Source organism: Agrilus planipennis, unplaced genomic scaffold, assembly GCF_000699045.2.
Source record: "Agrilus planipennis isolate EAB-ADULT unplaced genomic scaffold, Apla_2.0 scaffold23, whole genome shotgun sequence".
Classification (NCBI taxonomy): domain Eukaryota; kingdom Metazoa; phylum Arthropoda; class Insecta; order Coleoptera; family Buprestidae; genus Agrilus; species Agrilus planipennis.
The window spans coordinates 1,826,669-1,847,058 of NW_020439044.1; the positions used below are offsets into that span (position 1 = coordinate 1,826,669).

The 20,390-nt window shown below is 34.2% G+C and overlaps 1 protein-coding gene across 1 annotated transcript in view; it reads left to right on the forward strand.

Moving 5' to 3' along the window:
• The first annotated feature begins 3,226 nt into the window (after positions 1-3,226).
• LOC108741919 overlaps positions 3,227-20,390 on the forward strand; it is a 119,213-nt gene continuing 102,049 nt past the window's right edge. The window contains exon 1 of the mRNA XM_025976840.1: positions 3,227-3,611. The gene's annotated coding sequence lies outside the window, so the exon portion shown is untranslated. The remainder of the gene's footprint in view (positions 3,612-20,390) is intronic.

Consider the following 20,390-nt stretch of genomic DNA (forward strand, 5'->3'; position numbering starts at 1 on the left):
ATATAAGAGGTGGGCTAAATATGTAACTTCTCAGTATCGTTCGATTTGATAAATTGGGATTCTACTCTCTTTTTCCATTTCAACTTAAACTAGTTTAAAACAATTATTAAGTAGGTAGGTAGTAAATTTGTAAGTTAAACAAAGATGTTTATTTTAGTTGAATTCAGGACAAGTCTAATCCTACTTCATTAAACTTTCCAACTGTGATAAGAAATAGAGTCTTAAGGGGCGAATATTGTAACGAACTGCAAATGGAGTTAAAACAAACTACTTTCACAATATAAAATGGCATATTTGCATCATTTAACTCGAAAACTTTCTATGTTCCAATAAAGTGCAAACGTATTCGTACTGATTAGATAAATTGAATCAGAAATTGAAAACGATTTGTTGGTTTGCTTACTTTCTCTGAAATTTATTAAAACCTGTTTTTATAACGCATAAAAAAGTGTGATTTAATATCTACATCTACAACTTTAAAGAGTGAATGAAAAATATAATGAGATTTCTTTTGTAAAGAGTCTAATTCACTTTAAAATCATATATCATTCTTTTTCACAAATAAATTGGTTTATCTATTCCAAAATTCAAAACTGAAAAATTTAATCGTAAAAACAGACTAAAGTTCAACGCAAGATTACGTGGAAATTCTAAAATTCTAAATTAACCGTTTGCGAGCTTAGAAGTGACTTCTTTTTCTTAAGGCGACTCGACCCTGCACTATCCTCTGCTTTATATCCCTACTACTCTATTTGTCCTGACTTATCTGACTTGATACCTAAAATCGGCCACTTCTTCTAATTGTTCGTCTCCTATCTTTATATTCGCTCTTCCCTAGTTTTTCTTCCCTTAGATACCAGTATTTTAGTTTTACCTTTATTTATTTTCATACAGTACTGATCTGTCAGTACCGCTTCCATTTTATTTAACGCTATAATAAGATAAGGTAAGATAAATGTTCTGATATTATTTCAATAATGTTTGGGGTTTGGAGAACAGAAAAATATGGAAATAAGATTAATTCGCTACGTTGGTTATAAAAATATCATTGAAATGTTACTCAATAAAAATGATGACACTTTAATATTCATAAAGCAATAAACGTACTAATTACTGCTTAGATGCCTGAGGAATCGATTAAGAACAGATACAAAAATTATCATCATCATCATAAGGTCGTTAGTCCTAAGACTGGTTGGACACGCACTTCCACTCTTTAAAATTAAGCAAAAGTATTTTAGTTCAATGAAAATTTTGAAGTAAACTCCATATATTGATTCTGGACACAATATTAATTTCAGGAATTGGCTGATCGTCTGTTATAAGAAAAAAGCCGTTATTTTCATTGTTTTTGAGAATGCTGGGCATCCCCTGTAACTGGCAGGGTGTTGTCCTTTGAAGTTACGACATTTCGTTTTTTCTACTGTGGGTTTTGTACAGTCGGCGGTTCGGTGAAAATGTTAATTTTATGCAGCGTAGCGTCATCCTGTAGTTTCGCTGGATATTTCCTATGCGTTGGTAACGATGATGGCATTGTGTTTGTCGTCGTTGTTGGTGGTATTTTTACAGCTGGCAGCATGTCTTGATTTCGTCTGCAAACTGCTTGGACGCTACCAACAGCAGAAGGAAATTTTCTTTGATTGACATTTATTCGATGAACTGTTGTTGCGCTTAGCCCTCTTTCTGCTAAATCATTTAAACGTCGTCGCGTGTCAATCTGGTAGGAACACCCTTCATCAAGTCCTTTATGGAAAAGTGGTAGACGCTCGTGTACGTACAACAATGAATGTCCTTTTTGTCGAGCAAGACGATTAGCCTGTTATGATCATCCTCTGTGAGTGAATGGACTCTCACTCCATTCTTTGTGTTGGTAGCAATTTTTCCCGTGGCGAATGACAATCGGGGAAATTTTAGGCTCGTCGGTTGGCTCGCTTCCTAGCTGGCGTTGGTCGTATTCGTTCTTTCATTGTAGGTAATTTTCTTTGGAACCACGTGACCGTCATCTACCTCTATGACGCCCGTAAGTCTTGAAAAACCTAATCTAATATCGCTGTGAGCTCTATTGGATGATTGTATTTGTAGATCACTTTTGGGGGCGAGTGACTTAAACTTAAAAAAAAAACTTTTGGGTGTTTCATTCCCACCAGCCAGTAATGCTGGTGGGCGGGCAGTCCCTCCGGATTATGCCGAAAGGTAGGGCGGAAGGCCCTCTTCAGCCTGCTTTCAGGAATCGTGGGAATGGGTGGGTGATGGTTCGGGTGACAAAGATGAGACGGACGAAATGAAGACGGAAGAGACTGAAAGATTATCTGTGGAATATTACTGCCCCAGCATTTTGCCTAAGTGATCCAAGGAAACCACAGAAAAACTTGGACCAAGGCGGACGGACCCGGAATTGAACCGGCGTCCTCTCGACTGCTAAGCAATGGTCTAGACCTCTAGGCCATGCCTCTCGGTCGAGTGACTTGGAATCTCCTGGCTTAAATAGTTGTTCCGTTTTTGCGCGTGAGTGGTTCAATACTCGTTTCCAAGCTTTGCCGAGGTGATACCTATCTTCCCCGTTGAGATTGTTCGGGTGTTTGTAGATCTCAAGTGATGCTTCCTTGACTACTCGGGAGAATTAGTGGTTCTCTCTGGCTAAGCTCTTTGTATGGTCGAATCGGATGTCGTGTTCTGTGTTCCGAAAATGTTCTGCCAAGGTTGATTGTTATATTGTTTCAGTGGAATGGACCTCTCATTCTGTTTCATCCTTGTTGTGATGGATTTACCTGTTTCGCTGACGTAAACTTAAATTTACTGACTAAACCGAGTTGCTGAATGCAACAAACACTTTTATGGAAAGCATGGATAATCTTTGTTTCTATTCAGAAGGGAATCCTTTTGTAATAATCTTTGGCGGTTCCGAAAGGCGTGATTTCTCTATTGGAGCGAACAGCTTACTTGCGATTAGAACAGACTTGCTGGATCTGCCAGATAAAAACCAATCATGACCTTCTCGATTCATTGCAAATATCGATGCAGTATTAGGTGACGCTTGCGATTGTTTATAGAAATGTCGATTAATAATAAACTGATTAAACTGTTAATGAAACGGAATAGGTAGTTGTTTACGCGAAAATTGTTTCCTGATTGTGTTAAGAGTGTAACTGGAATAAACCGTTATCTGGCAGTAGCTTAACAGATTGTCTGTCGGCTGAAGTATGGAAATTAGCTACTGCGGAAATTAAACACAATTGCGCCTTCAGTACCATAACAATAAGCTGAACGAAGTAATATAGTGAAGACAATACTCCTGTTCAACGACTGTCTTTTAGTAGGGCAGACGGTACAACCTACCACACTCTCTTTTACCGAGTTGGTACGATGGTAATCCTCAGTATAGTGACTGTGGCGGTTGTGATCGAGGTGAACGCGTACGAATAGCGGTTTCTGAGAGTGACGACTCGAATTATCAGGTGCACGTTTGATAAATCCTCCAGTGACCCGACAAAGACAATTTTAAGAACCATTAGCAAGTGACAGTTTGTGTTTATTAAGAGTTTGTTCCTGTTTATTTATCCGGGTACTAAGTCGGTCGGACAGAATTTCCTTAATCGCAACTTTTCAGGCAGGTATGTATTCCAATATAATTAACAGTTTCCTTGGTTTGACGGATACCGTTCATGTTACTGGAAAAAACATAAAGAGAATTCAATAAATTTAGTGAAAGTATAAATGATTTACCTACGTTGCGATCGTGCCAGTTGTATACATATGTACAACTGCAGGCAGTAATTAAATACGTAAGTTTAATTAGGAAAGCTAGTCGGACTCCCAGTGTAATACACTGCATATTACAAATTAGCGTTAATATTATATTACACAAAATTAAAAATTTTCTATACTTGTTTATGGCAATATAAAAAATTTTGCGTTTTTGTCCATTGAAAAGATTTACACAAAAATAATTGAGGATTGAGAATATAAAGCATAAGTGATAGAATGCAGTAATATTTTTTTAGAGTTTTTATTTGTTTGTTTGTAAATGCATCACGTGAAAATTTCTGATGTTATTTAGATATGGAACTTTTAAAAAAACGTAGGGTTAAACTTTAAATAACATTTAGCTATTTCATTCTGGTCAATTTACTCAGTGTTAGACGAAATAAAAATTTAGTGATCGTAATGAAGCTGTACATAGGAATTCCACTGGTCTGCACCTAAGAAGTTATGGATAGAAACTTGTTTTTATGAGAAATAAGCTTTTAGTGGCTGTTATTTAAATGTACATCAGTAGTGGCTAGTTGAGAACCGAACTTTACAGATATTCTAGCATTGTTTGTCTGAGTAATCGAAACGCACAAAGCAATGTACAGTCGTTTTCCATTCTAGCAATGATCTCAATATACTTATAGATGCTGATATGGATCATAGGGAAGGCAATAGAGCTCATATTAGAGTATATAAATTACATTAGATATTGAGAATACAACGATTAATAAAATTATATAGAAATGAACAAGATTTAAAATTACAGTCTGTTACAAGATTGTACATCGTGTTAGGTAAAAACATATTTATTTGAGCAAGGCTTTCTACTAGTTTTTGCCTCTGGTCACCATAAAGAGAAGACTGCCAAATTACATGATTAATATCTTCAGGTGCAAGATTACATTTACAACGAGAATTGTTGTTCTAGCAACTGATTTAGCTAAGTTATAATGGTTACCTCTGATTATATTAATTGTTGTAATGAATTTTCGTGGCAATTTTTAATGCCAGAACCATAGTTTCTTACAATCACTATAAATATTTTCAAAGTAACATACTCCTTTCTCTAGACGTTGTTGCAAATGTATTTGCGTGTATTTGTATTACTTTTTATTTTCAATTGATTTAAGCATGGATTGAATGGAATTGTAGATGCAAGAAAAAATTATTAAGAGACCACAACAATTTATTTGACAATCATTACGGTAATGAGTATTGTAAATGGAAAAAATCTATTAATGATAAAAAATAAACTAATATCGTGCTAGAAGTTTTTACAATTAACAGATCATTTGAATCCCCAAAAAGTTATTTAAGGGCCTGTATGCTTGTCATAGGTGAGGAGCTGGTGACATTGAAAGTACCGTATCTCGGAATTGTAAATTTTTTAAAAAAATTAATAATTGACAAATATACGAACAAAGTGACCTTGGTACGCGTTAATTTACTTAGCCGAAAGTATTTAAAAAAATTATTTATAATAAAAAAGAAAAAATGTTTTACCATCATCACGAATTTTAAAGAATTGTACTGTATTCAATAAGAAATTTGTTAATTTAAAAAATTGGGTCACCAATTTCCTTTAGCCGAAAGGACGTGGCATACTTACTCAAGGGGTGTAAAAGACGGTAAAATTTCACCATTATCGCGTACACTTTTTTTTTTAATTTCACGTATTTTAATGTGATTAACAAAAATATCTTGGTATGCACGTCTAAAAACCGCCGGAAGTATCTGGAATACCAATTCTATTTCATCGGCTTCCTTTAAATCAATTATAAAGATTACCAAGTTCAATAATTTTATTTTAGAGTAAACATGTATGACGATAACTATGATAAAAGATATCAAGTAAAATAATGCTTTTAGTTTATTTAAATTTCANTGAAATGGAATTGGTATGCCAGATACTTCCGGTAGTTTTTTGTCATGCATACCAAGATATTTTTGTTAATCTCATTTAATCAAATAAAATTTAAAAAAAATAGTGTCTACGTGATAATAATGCTTTCGGTTAAAAAAAATTGGTAATCCAAATTCGTAAGTCATTTTTTTTCTTTTAAATTAACAAATTTGCTATCGAATACAGAACAGTTCTTTAAAATTCGCGATTATGGTAAAACATTTTTTCTTTTTTATTATAAATAATTTTTTTTGATACACTGTCGGTAAATTAATGTGTACTGAGGTCATTTTGTTCGTATAATTGTCAAATACTTATTATTTTTTTAAAAAATTTACAATTTAGCAATGGCGGCATTTTCAATGTCACAGGGTGACTCCCGTACAATCACGTTTGTAGATTGTTCCTGTTTATATTAGTAAATATATATATAGCAAGTGGTGTAAAATATGTATATATTTGTATGAGAGTGGTTCCTATCACATTCGAATAAACAATTCGTTATTTTAACGAAATTCCATTATGTCCAGGAAATAGTGATTACAAGGAGTAATTCAGTTCCAAAGAAGGTTATACAAAATTAGAATTAAAATTTCAGAGATAGTACGAAAAAAAAATGAAATGTGTAAGGCAAAAAAACATCTCTCTGAACTAAAACACTTTTTATCCCTCGTATTCTTTAGTGAATTTGATTTAGTATTTATATAACCTCGTCATTTCTATATCGTATGCCATTCATGTTTTCTGTTACAATAAAACGGTTTCTGTTGTAAACACTACTAAAAAAGCAAGTTCTTCAGTTCTGAAGGACAATGGATAAGAAAATGCTTGTCTGAGAATGTTATACATAAATAGAAAATAGACAAGGTAAATATACACTTCTGTATTTGAATCAACTGGAAGGTTCCTATTTTCATTTGCTTTTAAAGAATTAATTTTTCCACTGCGTTAAATTTAGTGTGGTAAATGACATAACAATGTAAGTAACTTTTAGGTACATTATGTAGAAATTAGTGGAGCCCAAAGTTTTAAATTACGTGCGGATTATTAATGTGTCATTATTTTCCCGTTTGTAAAAACGCACTAAACTGCAATTGCTTTGTGAAAATTGTTTACGTCGAAAGGTTTTCATCGAAATTACGTATCCATATCATACGAATGAATATTTAAGTGGGGCAATTCACAGAGTTCTATACACTTGCTTTATATATAAAAAATCTACGATTTAAAATATTGAAGACTAGCTGTATGACTTCCTCGTCCGCTTGACATTCGTTCGACTTACTTCCACGTTTCAGAATTAGTTTCCACGAAAACCTATTCTGTTTTAATGGAATGATATGTCTACCTGGAAGCTAGATTTTTAATATCAGTGAAAAAATTTTTGAAATCGGATGAGTAGCTTCAAAATTTCTACACTCAAACTTACATACAAAACATGCCTTGAAACAAAGAAGTAAAAAGAAGATATATAAATTGAAAAAAGTATATATTTACACTAATCTCTTTATAATATTAGTAGAGATAATGAAAAAAAATAACATAAGTTTGGAAAAAATTATTATTAATGAATTTTATAAAATAGATGATCTAACGACATGTTTCATTATCGTCATTGTTAGGTCGTCAGTCCTAACACGCACTTCCACTGCTTCTTATCCTAAGCTAATCTTCGTATTTCTCTAAATCTAGAACATCCTACATTATTTTCTTCGACTGAGAAGTTGATTCTGAATTAAATCAATTCTTGTATTTGGCCTGAAAATTATTTTACAAAATTTTAAAGAAACATTGTTTTGACTTCCTGGAGCATCATCAAATGCAACTGCAAAAGAAATGAGTTTGAGACTCAAGTTAAATTTAAAAATATGGAATTAATAATTTTCTGTCGAAGTACTTTTTAGTTAACAGTGTGTGTATAAAAAGAAATTCCTAGGATTAACGACAGATGCCTTGAAGTTTTTGATTCCATTTTTCACCTCCTACTTCTGGAAGTTAAATTTTCGTCGAAATACACAGAAACCGTTTAAATTTAGAAAACGAAAAAAAAATAGACGCAATTCCTTGCAACCAACCCGTCCTGTGAGTGTTGGTGTGTGAAGTGATCAAGGGGTAAACCCCTCCAAAATAGTTAGTTGGAATTTATGGCGCAAGAAAGGGTAAATGGTTATAGTAATTTTCCATTCCTCCCACTCTTATATAAATATAAGTATTAAAAGCTGGAAGATGTTTTTGTAAAATAAAGCGCTTTGCTCCCATTTTGTGTGAGGTATTTAGATTCAGTGTCGCCTTGGAGTAAATAATACGATTGGTCGCCTCCACCATTAACATTCCTACATATGCATGTCATATAAAGTACACGTCATAAAAAATAATAATAAGTTTGTTGCAATAAACCATTATTTGGACTTTTCGATTGATCTGACGTAAAAGAGTTAATCAAATCCGAAAACTTTGTTGTAACTGCTTTCTATTGAAACCACAGCTAACGAATTTAATTGCGTTTAAGACGCAAGTATGTAATACCTAATACTATTGCGGAGTTCGTTTTTTATGCCCAAAATGGCATCTTGGTTGTGCAGTTACACTTAGACATATAAGAAAATATTTGCAGTGCGGTAGACCTTTGACGCCTTTTTAATCATTTTTTGACTTTATTGTCTTAAACAAAACGAAAGTAGGAAAGCCTGGATAACAAACGAGATTGTAGGATTAATAGACGAAAGGCGGAAATACAAAAACAGGATAGATGAAGAAGGACAAAAAAGACATAAGAATATAAAGTGGGAAATAATTAGGAATTGTAGGGCAGCTAAGGAACAGTGGATTGATATGAGGTGTAAAGAAGCAGAAGAAAAGTTTGAAGTAGGTAAAACCCATGAGGCTTATAATACAATTAAAACGAATTTTAGAGATGTAGGGTACAGTAGTAATAATATAAGAAACGAGACAGAGGTGTTTTTGAAAGAAAATGAGGAAAAGGCAGATAGGTGGAAAGAATACTTAGAGAAATTATACGCAGGCCATGAGTTAGGAGATATATTAGAGAAAGAAGATAATGTAGAGATAGGTGAGCCAGGTTATCCCATAATGAGAGAAAAGTTCGATGTAGCATTAAAAAACTTAAAGAATAATAAGGCACCAGGTACACGATGGGATACAGGGGGAAATTCTAAAACATGCAGGATAAGAGGTTAGAGATCGTACATTTAAGCTAGTTAGTCAAATTTACGAGACTGGGAAAGTCCCAGAGGATTATAAACGAAACGTGGTAGTAACCATACCTAAAAAGAGAGGCGCGGATAGGTGGGAGACATTTAGAACAATTAGATTAATTCCTCATGCGTCAAAAATCATAACTAGAATTGTACAGAGGAGGATGGAAAAAATGGTCGGAAGAATTATTAGGGAAAGATCAATTTGGGTTCAGAAGAAATAGAGGAACGCGGGAGGCGTTTCTACCTTTACAGGTAATTATAGAGAAAGCGATAGAAAAAGGAAAGAGTACATACGTAGGATTTGTAAATTTAGTAAGATGATAAGTATACTTATAAATGTAGGGATGTTACAGATGTTGCTATTCATTTATAATCGTCACGTCTTTCAGTCGACATTTGCCTTTACCACACAAGTTTATATATATATGCCCGTATGAGACATGCTTAAAATTTAAAAGTTACTATGGTGTCTAACAAATTCAGTGTTTTTTTACTAAAATCTTCTCGGAACGTGCTGGACAACGCAACGGTCTGGTCGTCAATAACGCGATGAAAACTCAAACAGTAGTACTTGCCGCCCTATACAATGACACTTTACATAAGTTATGAGCATATTATTCCAGAGATAGGATGGTGTAATTATTAACCGACCGACGTATGTATGTATGCATTCATGCAATATTGTTGAAATTGTATAATATTCACATGTTAGTCTACTGGGGCTTCCGAACTACTACATTGCATTGTGACGGAAATGGGTCTCGAGTACAGAACATTAATTCAAGGAGTCGCCAGCCCTTCTATGCCGCCATGATGTGGACCTGGAGACAGGATTTAATTTTTGGGAAGAAAAAAGTAGCACAGGACTAAATCCGAATTGTATGGCGGGTGCAATAACGTGGAGATACTTTTTTTAGTCCAATACTCGTTAACAATCAATGAAGAATACGAAGGGGCTATGTCGGGAAGAGTCGAGCCTTTCTTTCCGAAATACTACACTGCAATGTGATGGAAATGGGTCTCCAGCACAGAATATTAATTCTAGGAGCCGCCAGCTCTTCTATGCTTCCATAATGAGAACCCGGCGACAGGATTTAATTTTTGGGAAGAAAAAAGTAGCAGGTGGTTAAATCCGGATTGTAGGGCGGGTGCAATAACGTGGAGATATCTTTTTTGACAATAGACCCTTTCTTTCCAAACTATTACACTGCAATGTGACGGAAGTGGGTCTCCAGCAAAGAACATTAATTCTAGGAGTCGCCAGAAAACTGTATTAAACTAATGAAAAAGTACAAACCTGGAATAACTACTTTACTCAACGTAGATGGGGAATCCTTGTATACATAAACGAAATGAAAAGGGTTACCATTTCAGAAATGTAAAATTTGTTAAAAATTCAGGAGAATTTTCTTGTATTCTCAACTCAAAAACTGTAAAAAGTCATTACATGAGTTGGTTCCTTTTTTCATATTTTTTTTCTTGATTGGCTGCTTATTAGGGTTCAGCACTTTAAAATCTATTGCTTCCATTAAGAAGTTATAGCCTCTGGCTGAAATAGTGATTATTAAAAAATAAGAAACCTAAAAAATACATTTTTGGCGGGTTGATGAGCACAGCAAGTTTCCCTTCCGTGGAATTCGGTTACTTAAGTTCTAGTAATATTTAAATTAACAATAATCCAAAAGCTTTCGGTAAATTGTATACGTATAAAGGTGTATATATTTGAATCGAATTAAAATAATTCATTATGAAATACGTATTTAATATAAAGTGTTTAACGTAATGAATCTAACAATTTACTATGAGTAACGCTGATAAATTAGAAACCTGTTAATTTGGATAGCAATTAGATAGCTCGTCGGACCCAAAGAATATGTCGAAATCTTAACATTAGGTATAACAGTACCTGTATGGTTAACGGTGATTGTATGCAATGAAATTAGGCAGTCAATGTCAATCTCACTCGCAGCTTAACACAAAAAAAACAGTAGATAGCGTCTACACATAAAACACTTGAACGTGTTCTTGACACAGCTTTCTACCTATTCAGTATTCTGTTCCAGATCTAAAAGAAAACGCTCGCAGTAACAGCTGTCCTGCAGCCGTGCATTCTTTTGTTACAATCCGAAAGAAATAAATGCTTGCGTCCTACACCCATCAAGGTGCGACTACATTCACAGGAAATGAAGATAATAATTTGTTTAAATATAAATTATCAAATCTTTGAGTATCTCATATGCTTTTAGAAACAAGCAATCGAAATTAAAGCGAATCACTAATTATTAGAAGAAGAAGAGAATATTCTGTGATTCTTTTTTTACTATGAAAACTGCATGCCCATAATTGTTGGTTTTGGATGAAATTAAGTTATCACTGACGTGAATACCAAATTATTTAAATCTCAACCCAGAGTTTTCTTAATTTTAAAACTTGGAAATTGTGTTTTTAATGATCGAAAATATTTGTGATCTTGCGTTTGAGAAAAAAACTTTAAATCGACATAACTGCCCTTTAAATTCCCTTTCAGAATATAATCCTTGATGTAGCGGCGATTATTGTATAGGTGCTGCAGAGCTGCAGAACTGTTAAAAAACGTTAAAAAAGTATTTTTGTACTACCTCTGACGCAAGATGTACTTATGAAAAATCGCCTTTTACCAGTCGTCCTATGCTGAGTAAAAATAAATTCGCAGTATCCTTTACTGCATTAGAATTCTAAATACGTGTCAAAGCTAACTAATTTTTCTATTTCTCGGGAAAAGCATTTATTCTTCTAGATAAAAGGTATTTTATGACCTTTTTTTACCCCTAACAATGTGTCTACAAAATTTCATGATGATCGATTGAGTAGTTAAGGAGTAAAATCGACCACATCATCATCATCATCAGGTCGTTAGTCCTAAGACTATTTGGACACGCACCTCCACTCTTTCCTATTCTGAGCTAATCTTCGCATTTCCCTATAATTAGAACAACCCATATCCTTAACTATTTGCGAACAGTAATCTGGTCTAGTTCTACCTCTATTCCTCCTAACTTCCGTTTCTGCGTATAGTATGTCTCTGATTATATCTTCATGCCTGAGAAGGTGTCCTACTAACTTGTCTTTTAGGTTAAAGGTACCCTATGAGGTTTTCTGTACCCCTGACAATGTTTCTACAAAATTTCATGATCATCGGTTGAATACTTACGGCGTGAAAAGCCGACCAACAAGCAAACAAACAAATTAACAAATTCATTCGCTTTTATAATATTAGTTAGGATTGAACTGGGCCCTACGAAACAGTTTTGCGCACTGCCTCGCAAGCATGCACCGCTCCTCTCTACACCTTCTATTTGCTTACATAAAACTATGAATTGGTCCTGGTCAGTGAGCTGCATTTACTTAAGCACATCGGCGAATATTTACTTAAATATTTTTTTGTCTTAAAAATTGATAGCTTCGGCTAGAAGGTTTTTGACTTTCGTTTTATGAAGGATGGTGTAGGATCAAATTAACTTTCAAAAATATGTGAGTAAACATTTGTGGATTACCGGCTTCATTTCGCCCTTATGTGTCTTTAGGCTTTAATGAGTTAAGTGTTCAAACTACAGATAACCTCAAATTAATGATGAAAAATTGTTGCGCCTTTCGTAGTTTAGTGCTAGGGCAACGAATGGTGCTTAAAGTCAAAGACCTCTGTTCGATTCCCGGCGAGGGCGTGACTGCAGCAGCAATTTTTTCTCATTAAGGTTATCTGTAATGGTAAAAAATTAATTCACTTTAACATATTATTATTGATCTTGACACCACAATAACTTACTTGAAGGGGCTTAAAATGGAGGAGATACCTACTTGAATAATTAGGGAGCTGGAAAAGTGGATACCTCAGAAATAATAAATTGTTCCTGATATTATTGAAAAGTTTTCTACATTAAGGCAAATTAATAAACCATAAAGTACTTTAGTGTTCTTATTACTCTATTGAACTGCTTTCGATTAGGAAGTCATTATCAACAGCGACTGTAAGTTGAAACCGGTTCAGTAGAATAATAAAGTGGCATTGTGAAGTATAAATTATACCCTTCCTATGGGGTGTCACGAACTAACTTCAATGCAATAATCGAATGAGTACAGTTCATAGAAATAGATTTCTATTTTTTAAAGAAATAATTAAAATAATATTAATTTCATAACTTTAGGTTTAAATTTATCAGGAATACATTACATTTTAGATCCTTTAAGGTGGTATTTTGTTATTGTATATGTTCGTGAGAGAAGCCGTTAAGCTATTATAATACTACTGATTAGTATCTACTAATTTACAAGAGCAAGCGATCAACACCTCTTATTCACATCCGTTTAATGGAATGAAAAGTAGGATTGTTAGTTGGATAAAAATAAACAGTCATTTTATTATAACAAAAATAACTACGTACATTAAATAATTACGTAGTAAGACATTAGGCAAAGTCACATCTGCTTTGAGCCCTTCTATGCTGCCATGATGAGCACAGGGGACGCGATTTCATTCTTGGGAATAAAAAAAAGTAATAGGGGCTAAAAATTTTGAATTTCCACCGGTATTACAGAAAGGTTCACTGTTGGCAGCAATATGAGTTCGAACCCCGTAGTGCCGTTAGTTAGGAAGGTACAACTAAATTCGCTGAACTCAATAACCACACGTCACATTTCTTACAGTTTCTATTATGGAATAATAGAATAAAGAATAGTGTAATGTTCGTGGGTTAAACAAAATTAACTTCGAAGAGTGATAACGACAAAAACTGTTTATTTACACTAATTATTAAAGAACTTAAAAAATTATTCTATTTATTTGTACTACTGTCACTGTTAATTTATTTCTCGATTCACTTCTGCAACGGTCAATTTATTTCTACTTTCTCGGCGATCGTCTCTTCCTTTAAATACTCTTTTGTTTACTTTCGGGAGCCTTCTCGAAATGTCTGGATAGTTTCTTTTTTCTTTGAACTGTTTAACTGCTTTCCCAGAACGCAGGTACGACATACACATTTACAAATACGGCGCACATGAAGAAAGGCGCCCGCGGCTAGTCGGCGAATCGATAACCGGTTCACACACACGTGTGCCCGATCGCACACAAACACACTCGTGCTCGCTAGAATAGTCAGTTTCTGATTAAGAATTTATATTGATTAGCTACCTTAACAAATAACTATAGATGACGATATTCCAACCGTTGCTTTCTATTGTACGAGTTTCATTTCAATCATGCGTCCGTATAGGTACGGTGCGCACTATTTTTCTGTAGCGCTTATTGTATACAGTGTTTTTCTTGGGGCGTCACCGTCTTTTCAATAAAGCTTTCACATTAAGGAAGGCAATAAATTAAGCTACACAAAATATCTTGTGTGTCAAAAGAAATCAGTCGCGTTTTAATTTATTATGTTTTAGCTGACCCCCATAGTTCTGGCTGTGTTTGAAATTAGTACAAGTTGCGCTTGCGTCGCCCACGTAAGTGCTTATGCGTATGAATAAATTTGTTTATTCACACTTCGCTGGATCGCATTTCATTAATTTTATTCAATTTCTGGTTAAAAAGTTAAAGGGAGTGGTAAATCTGTAAATGCTACCTACATGGCAGTGGCGGCGTAACATGGGTTGATACCCAGGGTGGTTCTCTATTGAGCACCCCCATAATAAAAGAACAAATACTAAACATGCTTACGTGACTTTATTGTGTTAAGATACTTGATTACATTATCAAAATTTACTTTAATGTCCGTTTCAGTGGTCAGTCACGTTTATAACTCATTATGGATCTTAAGTAAGGTTTTATCAACTTTAATTTTGAGAAACTTCTTTTACAAGAAGCCATCGAAACACAAATAGTTAAAAAAAATCTTAAACTCAGAGCTAAACTCGGAACAGGTTTAAAATAATCCCATTTTACAATGAATTTCAGAAACTCAAAGTAGTCTATTGGAGCGCTTCTTGTAGAGAAATGCTGGCGACTTTCAAGTGGTACCTCAGTCGTAAAAGCTCGAACATAATATCGTCTGAGAACTATTTCACGGAATTATTTTTCTGTTGACGTAAGCAGAGTTTCAGGCTGAAAAACACCAAATGTTATTAGAATGTCATCCATTTCTTTGTAAAGATGGTCTAGTTCTCCGTAAAATCTATCAAGATATTCTAACATAGCTCTCCGTAGCTCTTTTGGGAATGTAAGTCCAGCGTCTTGAGCTATTTCTTACGGCATACGTTTTCGAAATCCCCTTCTTCCTCTTCTTTCGATCGAAATATCCAAGTCCTCATATGTTTCAGTTGCGTGGGAAATAGTTCTTTCCACTATTGTCACCCCTTAGTTCTTGGCCCCGGGGAGAATCGCCTATTTGCAAATATAGATATATACATTTTCAGAAATCAAATCAAGGAAGTAATATTTAAAGCTATTACCGACGCAGCGTTAGAAATTTACATTAAGTAATCCTGACCATCATTGAAGGAGCAATTGAGATTTTCGGTATGGTCATTATCCTCTTGTGTACGTATATCACTGGGTGATGTGATATGACTCACTATATATTTTTTTCATGTACCTTCATCTCCCTTAACTTTTTCGGAGTACTGATCAGACATAATGTATATAAATGCCATCATCACAAGGTCTTCCACTTCTTCCTATCTTCAGTCAATCTTTGCATTTCTTCTGCAGAGAGAACTTGTTCTGCCAACCCGTCTTACCTATTTCTTCTTATTGACATCCACAGCTCCTTTTGCTCTCCTATTTTTTATAATATCTCCTTATTTCTAACCTTTTTTACTCACAGTATATTTACTATACTATTATAACACCACCTCTCAAATGCGTCTAAAGTTTTATTTTCGCAGTGTGCACCTTATCTAAGATGCTGCTTTTAATTGGTATTTAATTTCCAAATTAACCGATCAGGGACACAAAAATGACTTCTTAAATATCGAAAATTGGCGACTTCTTCCAGTTTTTCACATACAGTTATTGCTTAAGATCTTAGGTAAGTTTTTTGACTTGGTCGTGTTAATTTTGATCTCATACGGTCCGCTTATCTTTGATATTGACTTTCTTGTCAAGACAAGACATGATCGATGTATTCTTGATTCTTGCGATAGTTGTTGCAATTTATGCAACTGTTGGGTCATTAATATTCCACAGTCAGTCAGTCATGATTGTCATTTTTTACTTCCTAGCCAACATTGCCATCATTCCTTAACCTGAAGGAGACTCATTTCAGTAATCCTGTTTATCATCATCCCATACGCAACCCCTCATAGTATTGAACTGCTTATACCTAATGTACCAGAGGAGTATAACTGACGAAGATTCAACTAATGATTCACCAGAAGTATAGTCTGACCATCGACTGTAATCTTAAATTTAGGCTTTTTCACGGTAATGGTGAAGCTGCTAGAATCTTGCATGTGACAGTGGATTTTACTGAAAGATAAAGCTATCTCTATTCTTTAAAGTAGATAAGTACTTTGACTTCCTGTAGAGATATTGATGATTTGTTAACTGCCTTAAAACATTAAGTCATATACAGAAGAAATGCAGTTCTGAGACGTTGGCAAATATTGCTGCACCATAAGGCGAGATGCACCAGAAATAGGCTTTTAAAAAATCATGTTAAAAGCTGTTTATTCTATAGTTATAGCAACAAGTAATATGTGAGCGCGAAAAAGTTCAGCGGTAATTTTGGATAGATTCAAATTCAGTTGAATACAAAAAAGCAAATTTTAGATAAGAATACAGAGAAAAAGTTGAAAATAGGCCAGTGTTAGTATTTCTATCAAACTTGATCCTTGGAAAATCGGTAGATAGTTATAAGTACATATTAATTAATACGATAAACATCAAATGAATGTGGATCAACAATTTTTGAAGATTTTTTCGGTATTTCTTGATAGCTGATGATTATATCTTTTTAATTGAGTACTGATATATATTAATCAATTTAAGTGATTTTAGAATTACTATGATTAGCCTTAAAAAATGTAAAAGGCGATTATTACATATTAAAGTTAAGTTTGAAATTTAAAAAAAATACATCAAGGCTTTATTGTGATTTAATTTGAATTTATTTTCGTAAAATGGGAATTCCGTTGAATTCCTATTTAATGTATTTTATAGGACATTAATTGTACATGGCGTATTAAACAAGTAAAACTAGTTTTTATGTGACAAACAACATGTTCTCAAAATAGTTTGCTGCAGGTATTCCTTCTAACAATTTTACATAATGAAACTGGACCCTAAGAATTTTCACAAAAAATTAATAAAAAAAGATGAAGCGCGTAATCATTTACTTGTATAATAATAATAATAGTTCAGTAGTTTTAGAGCGTATTTCTGTAATGTAACTTCATTAGCAATATGCGAAAATGAAGAAATAACAAACAATTGTTAATTAATTCCGATATTATAATAAACTATGTGTTTCAGTTTATCTTAAGCTTCATTTCTAATTTATACTGCAGATTAAGATAATGTAATTTAAAGAAAACTTCGGATTTCTGAAAACTGTCGACATTCTTACAAACTAAAACAAAACGTTATATCTATAAAATGGTAACGGTCCGATTCCTTATTCTACTAATTAGATACTGAGTTAATTATTACGTAGCAGATGTCTTGCTTCTTGCAAATTTTAATTAGTTTGCAACAAAAGCTGCTCGATTCTCTAGACTGACTTCTAAAATTAGTAATAACTAGCAAATTCCAAACTTTTTACTGTTCAAATGAATGACATTAGATTAGGATTAGAAAACAGTTTTTCAGCCATTACATGATTCGAAATTTTCAATAGTTGTAGACGCAAATTAAAGAATTTTAGTTAATAGGGATGTTGACCATTTTTGGGAATGTGTTTTAAATAGTGCATAAGTATGTAATATAGCCCCAATATTTATTATAATTTTTTAAATTTAACTAAAGTATTAAAAGTCATGTATTTTAAACACCGTTTCAAATTTCGCTCCAAAACGCCTGTACTTGCCATGTGATACCTGTGACGTCATATGTTTCCTTTGGTAATGTGTTTGGTATTGGATGTCACATAATGATTTCGTTATTTATGAAATATTAATTAAATTTCTTGGAAATAAAGAAAAAAGGCGGTACTTATTAACAAAACAGTATTGTGTGAAAGTAAGTAATAGAAAGTCAGATAAGTCAGGACGGAAGGAGTGGTAGGGATATAAAGCAGTCTATGCTCGCGAAAGGTTAATTTTGATTCGAATTTTAAATTCGAAAAACATTATTAATATGCTGTACGGGTACGAAGTATGGACGGTGAGCGCAGTGGAAAAGAAAAGGTTTGAAGCGTTCGAAATGTGATGTTACAGGCGAGTGATGAGGATACCATGGATAGAGAAGGTTAGAAATGAAGGGGTATTAGAAAGAACAGGAGAACGAGAACTCTATGGAAGTCAATAAGGAAAAAAAATTGTTTTCTAATATTTCTATAGTAGAAACTTTTTACGTTAAAATTATGCTTTAATTTGAATACAGTCAACATCCCTGTTATGAAATAGTAGATATATAGGTTGGTACTCATAAATTGAAGTATAGGAGGTCTTTATATTTTTTCGAGAATCAACTACTTAACTTAACACTCTACACACAGTTATCCTAACAATTAAGGGAAATGTTTTAACCTACTTTTGACTGAATGAGATTCAAAGAGGTATTGTTTCGAGAGCAAATAAACCTATACGTATAGTTAAGCAACAATAACAGTTTAAAAAGGCCCACTTATATATACACTAATCTTATGTATTTTATACAGCGGGTCACTTAATTTTGCAATTTTTACATCCATTTGTCTTCACTATTTAACTTAACTCAAATAGGACTTAATACAAATGGCGTTTTTGGTGCATTGCCCAATTTTAAAATGACAAATGGGTCTTTCGTATTTCCAATGGCAGTCACAAACGAACAAAGAATGTTACAGAAAAAGTGCTTTTATTTGTGAACAAAACATACGACACCATCAATTAAAATTTGACACATTGATGAAGCCTTTCCCGAGCGTTATCCATGGTTCTTTGTACCATTTTTGGTGGAATGACCTTCTTTTTGCTTAGATTATTCTCAAGGAAGGAAAATCTTCAAAACACACTTCCTTTGAGGGAGGTAGTGTCGGATTTTTACCGACTAAAACCCCTCCTCGAGTGATAAGATCAACCAGAAGGTTGTACATCTCTGGGAAGGAAATGGAAAGGTTGGCAGTGGGAACAGGGTTGTGTTGGCAACAGGGTTGAATGTGGGTAGGAGACGGGAGTGTTTGGGGGAGAGAAACCTTCGAAACTAGGTAGTCCATCTCTTAAGTAATGGTCGGATACTCGCACTAAACGCGAAGCTAGAAGTGAGCGAACGGGAGCGGCGACTGAATGACAGCCACATTAAGTTCTTTTAGGCTTGGGACGATTTTTGTACACTTAAATCTTTATTGAGTGTCCTAAAAAAATCGCAAGCTAACCCCCAGGAAACAATTCTCTCAGTATTGCTGGAAGCAGATTTCTTTCTCTTTATAGTACTAAATGAATTAGTTTAACTAAGGTTGGAGGAAGACCACGGTCAAAGTATCATCGAATTCTACTTTACCGTTTCGATGATTAGCCCGTGCAAACAAACACATTTTTTAAAGGTCGTTTGTGTCTCAACAGCATACAAATAACCGAACGAGTTTAAAAAAGATAGTTATTTCGATGCTACAAACAATTCAATTCTTCGATTTCCGGCAAAGGAGTAACAGCAGCAGCAATTTTTCCTCATTAATTTGGGGTTATCTGTAGTCGAATAAAAGAATTCGAAGTGGTCTGTATTCTGACGAAACTGCCAGACGCGGATCGCGATTTAGATCTTTTTGGATCTCATCAGCGCGTCGCAGACAGCTTCGACAGAACACAGACCAGTTTTTATCTGCTGTCTTAACAGCGCGTTTTATAAATTACTACAAATGGCGCCGTAAACGCCATCTGTAGTACAATGCTACATTTTAGGATTACGTATGCTCCAACAAGGTCCATTTAAATAAATGGATATCTACTAGCTGAAACGAATTCCGGCGTAGCTAGCTACTACGTGATAGGCACGTTACCATAATCGAATAAAATAATTCGAAGTGGTCTGTATTCTGTAGGTATTTATTCGATTATGGTAACGTGCCTATCACGTAATGGTTAGCTACGCCGAGATTCGTTTTAGTAAGCAGATATCTATATATTTAAATGGGCCGGGTTGGAGCATACGTAATCCTAAAATGTAGCATCGTACTACAGATGGCGTTTGACGCGCCATTTGTGGTATTTTACAAAACGCGCCGACAGCAGATAAAAATTGGTCTGTGTTCTGTCATCAGTTAATCACTTCGGTTCTAGATCTATAAATATTGTATATTAGATATATAGACGATATTTTGGGATATCAGAAAGAAATCGAATAGGATTTCAAAGAAAACCACAAGAATGTCTTCATTCGCGATGAGTAAGCACGAAATTGCGAAAATGAAGAT